The sequence below is a fragment of the Pongo abelii genome, chromosome 14, assembly GCF_028885655.2.
Source record: "Pongo abelii isolate AG06213 chromosome 14, NHGRI_mPonAbe1-v2.0_pri, whole genome shotgun sequence".
Classification (NCBI taxonomy): domain Eukaryota; kingdom Metazoa; phylum Chordata; class Mammalia; order Primates; family Hominidae; genus Pongo; species Pongo abelii.
Genome location: NC_071999.2, coordinates 22,509,941 through 22,523,360, shown reverse-complemented (window position 1 = coordinate 22,523,360; position 13,420 = coordinate 22,509,941). Strand labels below are relative to the sequence as shown.

At 39.9% G+C, this 13,420-nt stretch overlaps 1 protein-coding gene across 12 annotated transcripts in view; it reads left to right on the top strand.

The window, feature by feature from the left end:
- EEF1AKMT1 (EEF1A lysine methyltransferase 1) overlaps positions 1-13,420 on the top strand; it is a 189,734-nt gene that overhangs the window by 1,454 nt on the left and 174,860 nt on the right. The window lies entirely within an intron of this gene.

Below are 13,420 nucleotides of genomic sequence, written 5' to 3'. Positions count from 1 at the left end.
GGTGCTTCTCTATAGAGAGCCTCCACCTTACCGTTGGTGTTCGCCATGTGTCTGCCTAACCTAGAATTTCTCAACTGCAGCTTGTAGGGCGGGATACTTCTTTAATGTGGAGGGCTGTCCTGTGAATTTTAAGTTCAGCAGCCTCTACCCACCTGATGCCAGTAGCACCCTCCTTCCCATTTATGGCAACCAAAAATGTCTCTAGGCATTGCCAGATGTTCCCCTTAGCGACAAAAGGGCTCCTTTTTCTGTGAGAACTGCTGATTTAGAGTCTGAGCCACATAAGGTCCAAAGTCAGTTTAATAATAATACAATTTCATATATATAATCCATAGGTACAAATTTTAAAATCTAAAGAAAAAAAAATTTTTTTTACTGCCACTTGTGGGGCAGGGCCACCCATAGACAGTGTGCCCAGAGTAGCCAGAAAAAATTTAAAAATAATAATAATATAACACAGTACTTCCCAGCTCTTTTGGATTTGAAAAATCTCATAAACCCCCTTAGAAATTTTAAAAATAATAAAGATATGATAAAATAGTGATTTAAAAAATAGTTAAAAATAGGTTCATTTAATTTAATTTTTTTTTTTTTGAAATGTAGTCTCTTGTCATTCAGGCTGGAGTGCAATGGCGAAATCTCGGCTGACTGCAACCTCCATCTCCTGGGTTCAAGCGATTCTCCTGCCTCAGCCTCCTCAGTAGCTGGCACTATAGGCACCTGCCACCACGCCTGGCTAATTTTTGTAATTTTAGTAGAGACGGGGTTTCACCATGTTGGCCAGGCTGATCCGAATTCTTTACCTCAGGTGATCTGCCCGCCTCGGTCTCTCAAAGTGCTTGGATTACAGGCGTGAGCCACCACTCCCGGCCATTTCATTTAATCTTTGATGTTTATCTTGCTAACAGATTTCAGTTTTCCTCATTAGAAGAAGTGATGCACTTTTGAACTCACTTTAACAATGTAGGAAACTTCTACGATTCCTAAAATTGCAGCCCCCTATGCTCTCCATGTGTTCCTCCGTTAATCTTATTGTCATCTAACATTTATTTCATATGTATTGTTTTAATCTGTCTTTTCATCTCTAGAATGTAAGCTCCAAGAGAATAATGACTTTGAGACTCATCACCAAGAACAGTGCTTTCTACAGGGTAGAAAATGATTATCAAAGGAATGGATTTGGTACACTTTATACTTTTATTTTGGGATCAAATTCTTATATAGATTGGAACTTAATTGCCTTTTACAGCTATGAAAGTCGACAATTTTATTAAATTGCTCTTTGGAATTCCTTGTTTTGCACTTAAAGTCAACTGGTTCCTTTTTGGTTTTCATGTTTTATTTCTAAGTGATTAACAAGTTACAGGCTGTTATTTAAAAGCCCTTCTTCAGTGATACAGCTGTGGAAAGTACTAATAAAAATGGAATTGGCTGGGCATAATGGCTCATGTTTGTAATCTTAGAATTTTGGGAGAACAAGGTGGGTAGATCACTTGAATCGAGGAGTTAAGGACCAGCCTGGGCAACATGACGAGACCCCCATCTCTACAAAAATTAGCTGGGCATGTTGGTGTGCACCTGTAGTCCCAGCTACTCAGGAGGCTGAGGTGGGGTAATTGCTTGAGCTGGGGAATTTGAGGCTGCAGGGAGCCACAATCGCACCACTGCACTCCAGCCTGGGCAACACAGTGAAACCTTGTCTCAAAAAAAAAAAAAAATTTCTATGTCAAGGATAAATATATATGCATATGTGTGTATGTATGTGTCTGCATATGTATATGGACACACTCATACACACACAAACACACTTTTATTTTTCTTTCAGCTCTAGGCAGTATTGTGGTGCAGCCTTTTTTAGGAACTTGTACTCTTCAATTTTGCCAGGCAATATTGGCTTTTACTAGTTCCCTGATTTTTTTCCTGAATGAAAAGAACTCACAATTCTGAAATACGAAATTGAAACCTTTTAGTTGTTTGCAGATCATTTTGCCATGTTTTCTCAGTTCAGCATGCACACAAGCTAATCTTTGGAATTTTTACTTGGAAATTTTCCGGCCTGTTGGGTCCTGGTATGCTTTCCTGAAAATGTGTTTTGTGCTTATTGCAGTAAACTAGAACTATTCATTTCAAGCATTCGTACCATTCTTTGGTGGGACTTCTATAGACATCCCCATGTTGACTGAAATTATTTTTAGTTCTAAGTATAAAAACCTTAAAAGTAGATAATCCATCACTTTTCATCTTATAAAACTGAACAGTACACCCATGAAACCCTATTCTCCCCTCCCCGCAGCCCCTAGCAGCCACAATTCTACTTTCTGCCTCTCTGATTTTGACTGCTCTAGATACTTCATATAAATGGAGTTATGCAGTATTTTTTTAAATGACTGGCTTATTTCACTTAGCATAATGTCCTGAAGGTTTATCCGCATTGTAGCATATATCAGAATTTCCTTCTTTTCCAAGGGAATCTTATTCCATTGTATGTATATATTTCATTTTCCTATATTCATGCTTGCTGATTCTCTTCTGCCTGCTCAAAACTGCTTTTAATTCCTCTGGTGAGTTTTTCATTTCATTATTGTACTTTTCAGCTCCAGAATTTCTACTTAGTCTCCTTTTATGTTTTCTGTCTCTTTATTTATATTTCCATTTTGTTCATATGTCATTTTCCTCACTTTCTCTACACCTTTCTTTAGTTATCTGAGAATCTTTAAGATAGTTATTTTAAAGTCTTTGTCTATGAGGCCCACCATCTAGTCTTTCTCAGGGATGGTTTCTCTTTATTTTTTTCCTTTGAATGGGCTGTACTTTCCTGTTTCTTTGTGTGCCTTATAATTTTTATGTTGAAAAATAAGGCATTTGAGTAATAATGTGATAACTCTGGAAGCCATATTGTCTCCCTTCACCAGATTTTGCTGGGTTTTTGTTATGTTTTTTGGGTTTTGTAGGCTGTCTTTTGCTGGGGATCAGCACAAGTTGTAAACTTAAGATCTTCTCAGGTATTTTTTGAGCCCATGCCTTTCCCTGGGCATGTGTAATGACTTTCTAAATTCCCCTGTATATGCAGTTGTGTTTGAATGTCTCAGTCCTTAGATATCTGGCTTCCTGAAGGGGTAAAAGAGAAAAGTAGAAGCATGGGGGAAAGGTGCTGGCCCTTTAAATCTGCTGGAAGTCACTTTAGCCAGAGGGAGAGGAGCTTGCAACAATGGCTGCCACCTGTGTCTTTGGCTTTCTTATCAGAAGCAGCAAAGGGAGTCAGAACAGATTATTCCAATGTTTGAAAGACAGGTGGTTCCTGTAAGTTTTATGCAAGGTGTTTCCTGAATGTGTGCATAGCCAAGCTGCTCCTGGAACTATTCTGTGTTTACTTAGATTTTGTGTTTGCCTATTTGACATATATTAATTACAGGGACAAACTAAAGGCTAAAGTTGTTTACATCATCCTTTTAAGCCCTCTCTCGTGGGTGCACAAAACTCATATCACAGACTTCCCAGTGACAACCATAGAATGTCTATTTTTGCTTTATGCCCCACAGGGGACGTCCCCACCTAGATCCATCCCACTGACTTAGCAATAAAGGCATAGTCTCAGGTCCTCTCTCTGCTTTGTGGTCTCTGCTTGTGACAGAGTTTCATGTGGCCCCCTGTGGCATGCCATGACCCTCATTTCTGGGGAGAATTGTAACATTAAACTTTTCTTTTCAATGGCATTGATCTCTCCATGTCCTGTCTGTCACCTTTATAAATTAAGACTTAAAACAAGAATGCACGTATAGCTGCTTGTCAGGGGACTGGAGGGTGAGAATGGGTAGCTGCTGCTGATCAGAGAGCTGAAATTCGCTGAAATTAACCACTATTTACCATCTAAGCCTTCCAGTAGACCCTTCAAAAGATTGAGGTGTCCAATCTTTTGGCTTCCCTGGGCCACATTGGAAGAAGATTGTCTTTGGCCACACATAAAATACCCTAACAATAGCTGAGAATCTGGGTAGGCCAAGATGGCTAGAGTGGAAGGCTGAATACCAGAGAGAATAGAGAAAGAACTCCAGGTATCTACAGAGGGACCTCCTTGAGAAACCACTGGAAGATAGGGAAATAAACATCTGAAAATATTTGAAGGAACAATACCTGACTCATTCAAGACCAAGAATAGTGTCTTTCTACCAGCTGGACTGGAAAACCTCATAATTTATGGGGCATTGGATAGAGTACTTCAAAGGGTTTTTGCCTCCGTAGTGGGGTGTAATCAGTCTAGACTAAGTGCTGCTCTGCTCTTATCTAACAGTCTTAAAAATGAGACCTGAAAAGATCAAATTGTTTCCAAGTAACTAACCTGTGTTTCAGGAATACTTATATAGGAATACAGAAATATACAGCATACAAGTTAAAATCTATAATGTCTGGCATTCAATAAAAAAACTATCAGACATGTGAAAAAGCAAGAAAATACAATCCATAATAGGAAAATCAGTCCACTGAAACTGACCCAGAATAGATATATGTTGCAAGTATTGGACAAGGATGCTAAAATAAATTTATATCCTGTACTTTCAAAAAGATAGAGGAAAATTGAACGTGTGAACTGGAAATATGCAAATAAAGACTCATGTAACTTTTGGAGATAGGTCTGAGATGAAATGTCTGTGGTGAAAATTACACTGTATGGGATTAATAGATTAGACATAGAAGAATAGAAGATAAGTAAACCTGAACACTAGAAATAGAAGCTATCACAAATGAAATACAAAGAGAAGTTTAAAATGAAGAAAGCATCAGAGAGTTGTGGTACAATATGAAGCTACTAAATATATGTATAATTGGAGTCCCTGAAAGGGAAGGGCAGCAGAAGATTATTTGGGAAATAATGGTCAGAGTTTTTCCAAATTTGGTGAAAAATTATAAACCCACAGATCCAAGAAGCTCAATAAACAGAAAATACAAGAAACGTGTAAAAAACCACACCAAGGCACATCATAATCAAACACCCAAATCCAGTAATAAAGAGAAAAACCTTAAAAACCATTAGAAAAGAAAGACATGAAGAAAAATAAGAATTACAGCAGATTTTATGTGTGGAAATAATGCAGTGAACAGACAGTGGAGGACTATCTTTAACATACTAAAAGAAAACTTGTCAACCTCAAATTCTATACCCACAGTTAAACAGACATTATCAGAAACAAAAGCTGAGAGAATGCATCACCAGCAGAATTATACTACAAGGAATGTTCAACGAAGTCATTCAAGCAGAAGGAAAATGACACCAGCTGGAAATATCTTTTTTTTTCTTTTTTTTGAGACACAATCTCACTCTGTCGCCCAGGCTGGAGTGCAGTGGCGTGATCTAGGCTCACTGCAAGCTCTGCCTTCTGGGTTCACGCCATTCTCCTGCCTCAGCCTCCCGAGTAGCTGGGACTACAGGTGCCTGCCACAACGCCCGGCTAATTTTTTGTATTTTTAGTGGAGACGGGGTTTCACCGTGTTAGCCAGGATGGTCTCGATCTCCTGACCTCGTGATCCGCCCGCCTCGGCCTCCCAAAGTGCTGGGATTACAGGTGTGAGTCACCACACCTGGCCCACCGTCTGGAAATATCTATACAACAGAATGAGGAGTTAAATATATGTATGAGTTTTTAATTTAACATTGTAGTGTGGCATTTATAACAAATGTAGAAGTAAGATGTATGACAACAATAACACAAAGGTTTGGAGAAGAGAAATGGATTTATGTATACTATTCTAAGTTTCTGTTTTTTTCTTTTTTTTGAGATGGAGTCTTGCTCTGTTGCCCAGGCTGGAGTGCAGTGGTGTGATCTTGGCTCGCTGCAACCTCTGCCTCCTAGGTTCAAGCACTTCTCTTGTCTCAGCCTCCTGAGTAGCTGGGACTACAGGCGCCTGCCATCGCACCTGGCTAATTTTTGTATTTTTAGTTGAGACAGGATTTCACCATATTGGTCAGGCTAGTCTCAAACTCCAGACCTCAGCTGATCCACCTGCCTTGGCCTCCCAAAGTGCTGGGATTACAGACGTGAGCCACCGCACCCGGCCATATACCATAATTCTTAAGCAACCTCTTAAATAACAGAGTCACAGCTAGTAAGCTAGCAATGGAGAAAGAAATAGATTCATAAAATATTTTCACTGCTATGTAGTGAATATAGTTATACTGTAGGAATATACAACATTATATACTGTCTAATGGTTGGACATTTCAGTTGAGTTTAATTTTTTCTATTACATATTTCTTTTTTTCTTTTTCTTTTCTTTCTTTTTTTTTTTTTTGAGATGGAGTCTCACTGTGTCACCCAGGCTGGAGTGCAGTGTTGTGATCTCTGCTCACTGCAACCTCCACCTCCCGGGTTCAAGTGATTCTCCTGCCTCAGCCTCCTAAATAGCTGAGATTACAGGCAGTGCCAACATGCCCAGCTAATTTTTTTGTATTTTTAGTAGAGATGGGGTTTCACCATGTTGGCCAGGCTGGTCTTGAACTCCTAACCTCATGATCTGCCCACCTTGGCCTCCCAAAGTGCTGGGATTACAGGTTTGAGCCACCACACCCAGCCTCTATTACATATTTCTATTTTGAGCATCTTTTCATATATTTATATGCCTACTTGATGTTAGACTTCTTAATTGCAGTCAGTCTGGTAGGTGTATAGTGGTATCTCATTATGATTATAATTTGCATTCCCTCATGACAAGGTTGAACACCTTTTCATATGATTTTTGATTATCTGTATGTCATCTTTTATAAAGTGCCTGTTGAAATGTTTTGCCTGTTTGTCTTTTGGTATAAAAGAATTCTAAAAAAAAAAAAAAAATTCAAGAAACATATGAAAGCTAGAAAAGGAAACAAGAATTAAAACCAAGGGAAGAAGCCAGGCGCAGTGGCTCACGCCCGTAATCTCAGCACTTTGGGAGCCCAAGGCGGGTGGATCACGAGGTCAGGAGTTTGAGACCAGCCTGGCCAACATGGTGAACCCTGTCTCTACTAAAAGATACAAAAATTAGCCAGGTGTGGTGGCGGGTGCCTGTAATCCCAGCTACTGGGGAGGCTGAGGCAGGGGAATCGTGTGAAACTAGAAGGTAGAGGTTGCAGTGAGCTGAGATTGCCCCACTGCACTCCAGCCTGGGCGAAAGAGTGAAACTCTATCTCAAAAAAAAAAAAAAAAAAAAAAAACCAAGGGAAGAAACAGAAAGCAAATAATGAAATAGCAGGCTTAAGCACAATATATCAATAATAACATTAAGTGTTGTAAAAGGTCCAAATGCACCAATAAAGGAGGTTATCAGTAAGCATTAGTTTTTATTTTTTTTTTATTTTATTTTCGAGTTGGAGTCTTGCACTGTTGCCTGGGCTGGAGTGCAATGGCACGATCTCGCTCACTGTAACCTCTGCCTCCCGGGTTCAAGCGATTTTCCTGCCTCAGCCTCCCGAGTAGCTGGGATTACAGGTGCCCTCCACCATGCCCAGCTAGTTTTTTGTATTTTTAGTAGAGACGGGGTTTCATTATGTTGACCAGGCTGGTCTCGAACTCCTGACCTCGTGATCCACCCTCCTCAGCCTCCCAAAGTGCTGGGATATCAGGCGTGAGCCACTGTGCCTGGCCAGGATTTTTTTTTTAGACGAAAACTATATGCTGCCCCAAGAAACTCACTTCAAAATTAGCAGGGGGTGTGTGTGTGTGTGTGTTGAAAGTGAAAGGAAGGGGAAAATATATGCCATAGAAGCTTTTTTTTAAAAGCATGAGCACTTTTATTGATAGCAGGTAAAGTAGACTTATAAGAGTAAAGAAGTCACCAGGAACAACAACAACAACAGAATTACATAATGATAAAAAGAGTGAATTCATCAAGAACAAACAACAATTCTAAGTATGTATGCACCAAATGAGAACAATTTAAATTACATGAAGCATGAAGTAAAAACTGATAGAACTGAAAGGAAATAGACAAATCCATAATTACAGCTGGGTACTTCAATTCCCTCTCAGCAATCAATAGAACTACTAGATGGGAAACCAGCAAGGATACAGGGGACTTAATAACACCATTAACCAAAAGGATCTATTCACATTTATATAACCCTTCACGCAACAACATCAAAATACACATTATTTTCAAGTATTCATGGAATATTTCACCAACATAGACCATATCCATAGCGATTACACAAACTTCAGCATTTTTAAAAAGTGATGAAATTATACATGCTAGAAAACCTAACAGGTGGCCGGGCGCGGTGGCTCACGCCTGTAATCCCAGCACTTTGGGAGGCCGAGACGGGCGGTTCACAAGGTCAGGAGATCGAGACCATCCTGGCTAACACGGTGAAACCCCGTCTCTACTAAAAATACAAAAAAAGTAGCCGGGCGTGGTGGCGGGCTCCTGTAGTCCCAGCTACTCCGGAGGCTGAGGCAGGAGAATGGCGTGAACCCGGGAGGCGGAGCTTGCAGTGAGCCGAGATCGTGCCACTGCACTCCAGCCTGGGCGACAGAGCGAGACTCCGTGTCAAAAGAAAAAAAAACCTAACAGGAAAATCTCCAAACACTTGGAAATTAAACAGTGTACTTCTAAATATGTGGGCCAGAGAGAAATTTAAAAGTACACTGAACTGAATGACAATGGGTGAAAAAGGATAAAATTTTGCTGGGATGTTGCTAAAAGGGAATTTAAAGCACTAAACACTTAAATTAGAAGAAAGGTCTCAAAACAGTGTTCTAAACTCCCAGAACAAAAAGGTAGTTTAAAACAAATGCAAAGAAAGTAGAAGGAAGGAAATGAAAGGCAGAAATCAATGAAATTGAAAATAAAGTCAATGATGCAAAAACTTATTTTTTAAAAGAGATCAATAAAATTAATGAACCTTTAGTAAGAAAAGAGAGAAGACAGAAATTACTGACATTGGGAATGAAATGGGGATATCAGTACAGATCCTAAAGACATTAGAAACAATTGGGGATTGCTATAAACATCTCTATACAGATAAATTTTAACAACTTAGATGAAGTGGACCAATTCGTTGAAACTACAAACTACCAGAACTCACCCAATATGAAACTGATAATGTGAATAGCCCTGTAAGTATTAAATTGAATTTGCGGTTAAAGGCCTCTCATACAAGAAATTTTCAGGCCAGGCATGGTGGCTCATGCCTGTAATCTCAGCAGTTTGGGAGGCCGAGGTGGGCAGATCACCAGAGGTCAGGAGTTTGAGACTGGCCTGGCCAACATGGTGAAACTCCATCTCTACTAAAAATGCAAAAATTAGCCAGGTTGGGTGGTAGGCACCTGTAATCCCAGCTATTCGGGAGGCTGAGGCTGGAAAATCGCTTGAACCCAGGAGGCGGAGGTTGCCATGAGCTGAGATCGAGCCATTGCACTCCAGCCTGGGCGACAATAGCAAAATTCTGTTTCAAAAAAAAAAAAAAAAAAAATTTCGGGCCTTAAATGCTAGGGATGCTATAACAAAATACCATAGACTGGGTGGCTAAAAGTAATGGCAGAAACAGCAATTACCTTTGCACCAACCTAGCATCTCCAGATACAATTACAATGAGGGTTAAGGCTTTAACATATAAATGGGGTGTGGGGTGGCGGGGGTGTGTGTCAACTGAATCCATAGCACATGAGTTCACTGAAAAAATTTACCAGATGTTTATTGCATTAGCACTGATTGTACACAGTCTTTTCCAGAAAATAGGAGACATTTCTAGTTTATTTGATGAGACCAATATTACCCTGTTACCAAAACCAAAGACAATACAAAGACCGAAAACTATAGACCAATATACCTCATGAAGATAGGTGACGAAATCCTCAGCAAAGTATTAGTAAATATGATTTAGCAATACATAAGAAGAATCAGTTAAGTGCAACCTATTCCAGGAATGTGAGACTGGTTTAATAGTAAATCAGTCAGTTTAATTTATATCATGAGGTTAAAGAAAAATCACATGATCGTATAAATCAATATCAAAAAGTTATTTGAAAATTCAACACCCATTCATGATGAAACTTGGCAAACTACTAATAAAGGGAACGTCCTCATCTTAACATAGAACATCTACACACTGGGTGTATTGACTCACACCTGTAATCCCAGCACTTTCGGAGGCTGAGGCAGGAGGAACACTTGAGCTCAGGAGTTTGAGACCAGCCTGGGCACCAGAGTGGGACCCCATCTCTACAAAAAATAAAAATGTTAGCTGGGCATGGTGGCGTATGCCTGTAGTCCCAGCTGCTTGGGAGGTTGAGGTGGAAAGATCACTTGAGCCCAGAAGGTAGTGGCTGCATCGTATTTAATGGTGAAAGATTGAATGCTTTCCCACTTAAAATCTGGGACAAGTGTAGGATATCTGCTCTTATCACTCCTATTCAGCTCACTAGAAGTCCTGGCCAGGCACGATGGTTCACACCTGTAATCCCAGCACTTTGGGAGGCCGAGGTGGGCGGATCACTTGAGGTTAGGAGTTCCAGACTAGCCTGGCCAACATGTGAAACCCCATCTCTACTAAAAATGCAAAAAAATTTAGCGGGGCGTGGTGGCAGGTGCCTGTAATCCCAGCTACTGGGGATGCTGCTGAAGCAGGGAGAATCGCTTGAACCCAGGAGATGGAGGTTGCAGTGGGCCAAGAATGCACCACTGCACTCCAGCCTGGGCAACAGAGCGAGACTGTCTCAAATTAAAAAAAAAAAAAAAAAAAAAAGACTGATGAAATAAACCAAAGATGAACTAAATAAATGGAGAGATGTGCCATGTTTTATGGATTGGAAGACCCCAAAAAATAAAGATATCAAACCTCTCTAAATTGATATACAGTTTTAACACAATGTTTATCAGATTCCCAGGAAGATATTTTTTTTTTGTAGCCATACATAAGCTTATTTTAAACTTTGTATAGAAAGGCAAAGGAACTAGATTAAAACATTTCTTGAATAAGAAGAGTAAAATATGAAGAATCACGCCAACTGATTTTAAGACTCAATATTTGACTTCAGTCATCAAGAATGGTATTTTCAGAGTAGACACAGATCAATGGGATAGAATAGAGAACCCAGAAATAGACCTATTCAAATGTGCCTAACTGATTTTTGACAAAGGTGAAAATGCAATTTCAAAAATAGCCTTCCCAACAAATGTTGGAGCAATTGCACATCCACACACAATAACAACAAAAGAGAACCTGACCTAAAACTTTTATGTGAACATTAATTAATTCAAAATGAATCATAAATTAAAATGTAAAGTTCTATACATAATAGAAAAAGTTTTATACAAAACTTCTTTGGGGCCAAACACAGTGGCTCACACCTGTAATCCCAGCACTTTGGGAGGCCAAGGCGGGCAGATCACCTGAGGTCAGGAGTTTGAGACCAGCCTGGCCAACATAGCGAAACCCCATCTCTACTAAAAATACAAAAATTAGCCAGGCGTCATGGCGCACACCTGTAATCCTAGCTACTCAGGAGGCTGAGGCAGGAGATTCACTTGAACCCGGGAGGCAGAGGTTGCAGTGAGCCAAGATTGTGCCACTGCACTCCAGCCTGTGAGACAGAGTGAGTCTCTGTCTCAACAAAAAAAACTTATTTGGGACCCAGTGGTTGACAAATCCTTCTTAGCACCAAATACAAGATCCATAAAAGAAAATGATATATTGAGCTATAGCAAGAGACATGAGCAGAAATTTCACCAGAGATAAAAAGAGATGGCAAATACGAATATGAAAACATGTTCAACATTAAGTATTCAGGAAATGCGAATTAACACTACCATGAGCTAGCGCTACACACACGTTGAGACAGCTAAAATAAATACCAAATCCTGGTGAGGATGCAAAGGAACTGAATCTCTCAGATACTGCTAGAGGAAATGTAAAATGGTACAGACACTCAAGAAAAAGTTTGGCAATTACTTTCAAAACTAAACAGAACCATTTACAAAAGACTACATATTGTATGATTCCATTTGTAGTTGGGATTTTGTTATGTGCAGAGTAACCAAATACATAGAGACAAAGTAGATTAGTGGTTGCCTAGGGCTAAGTGTGGATCGGGAGATAGGGATGCACTGCTAATAGGTATGGCATTTCTTTTGGGAGTTTTGAAAATGTTCTAAAATTTGATTATAGTGCTGGTTGCACAACTCTGAATATACTAAAAGTCATTGAATTATACACTTTTTTTTTTTTTTTTGAGATGGAGTCCCGCTCGGTCGCCCAGGCTGGAGTGCAGTGGCGCGATCTCGGCTCACTGCAAGCTCCGCCTCCCCGGTTCACGCCATTCTCCTGCCTCAGCCTCCCGAGTAGCTGGGACTACAGGCGCCCGCCACCACGCCTGGCTAATTTTTTTGTGTTTTTAGTAGAGACGAGGTTTCACCGTGTTAGCCAGGATGGTCTCGATCTGCTGACCTCGTGATCCGCCCGCCTCGGCCTCCCAAAGTGCTGGGATTACAGGCGTGAGCCACCGCACCCGGCCCACTTTATTTTTTTTATCTTTTTTTTTTTTTTTGACACAGGTTCTCGTTCTGTTACCCAGGCTGAAATACAGTGGTATGATCTTGGCTCACTGCATCCTATGCCTCCAGACTCAAGCGATCCTCCCACCACGGCCTCCCATGTAGCTGGGTCTACAGGCACATGCCATCACACTCAGCTAATTTTTAAAAACATTTTTGTAGAGACAAGGTCTCACTGTATTGCCCGGGCTGCTCCTAGGCTCAAGTGATCCTCCTGTCTCAGCTTCCCACATTCCACCTGAATTATACACTTTAAATAGATGAATTGTATGGTATATGAATTAGATCTCAATGCAGATGTTTTAAAATTTGCACATTTCACTTCAATAGGCATTTCAAAAACAACTACATGACTGCAAAGAGAATCCTGACTTCTCTGGCCACAGTAAACCTCATAGTACAGGGATTCAGTTCTTCATTTGATGAAACCCTCTTATAATGTATCATCATGAAATAAATTTTTTGATGTCCTCAAACACACTCTAACCGTAAAATCCAACATCATACTCTTGAGCATTTATCCAGAGAAATGAAAATGAAAATTCCTATACATTTTACAGGAATGTTCACAACAACTCTATTTGTAATACCTTAAAATTGGAAACAACCCAAATGTTTTAGTGGGTGAATGATTAAATGTAGCCATACTATGGATTACTACTCGGCAATAAAAAGGAATGAACTATTGATACACGGAACAACCTGGGTAAATTTTAAACCATGCTGAGTGAAAAATGACAATCTCAAGTTATATAATGTATGATTCCATTTATCTAAAGTTCTTGAAGTGACAAAATTATTGAAATGGAGAACAAATTAATGCTTTCCAGGGGTTAGGAATGGAGATTGAGGTGGGAGAGGATGGGAATGACTTTAAAAAGGAAGTACAACTCATCTCTGT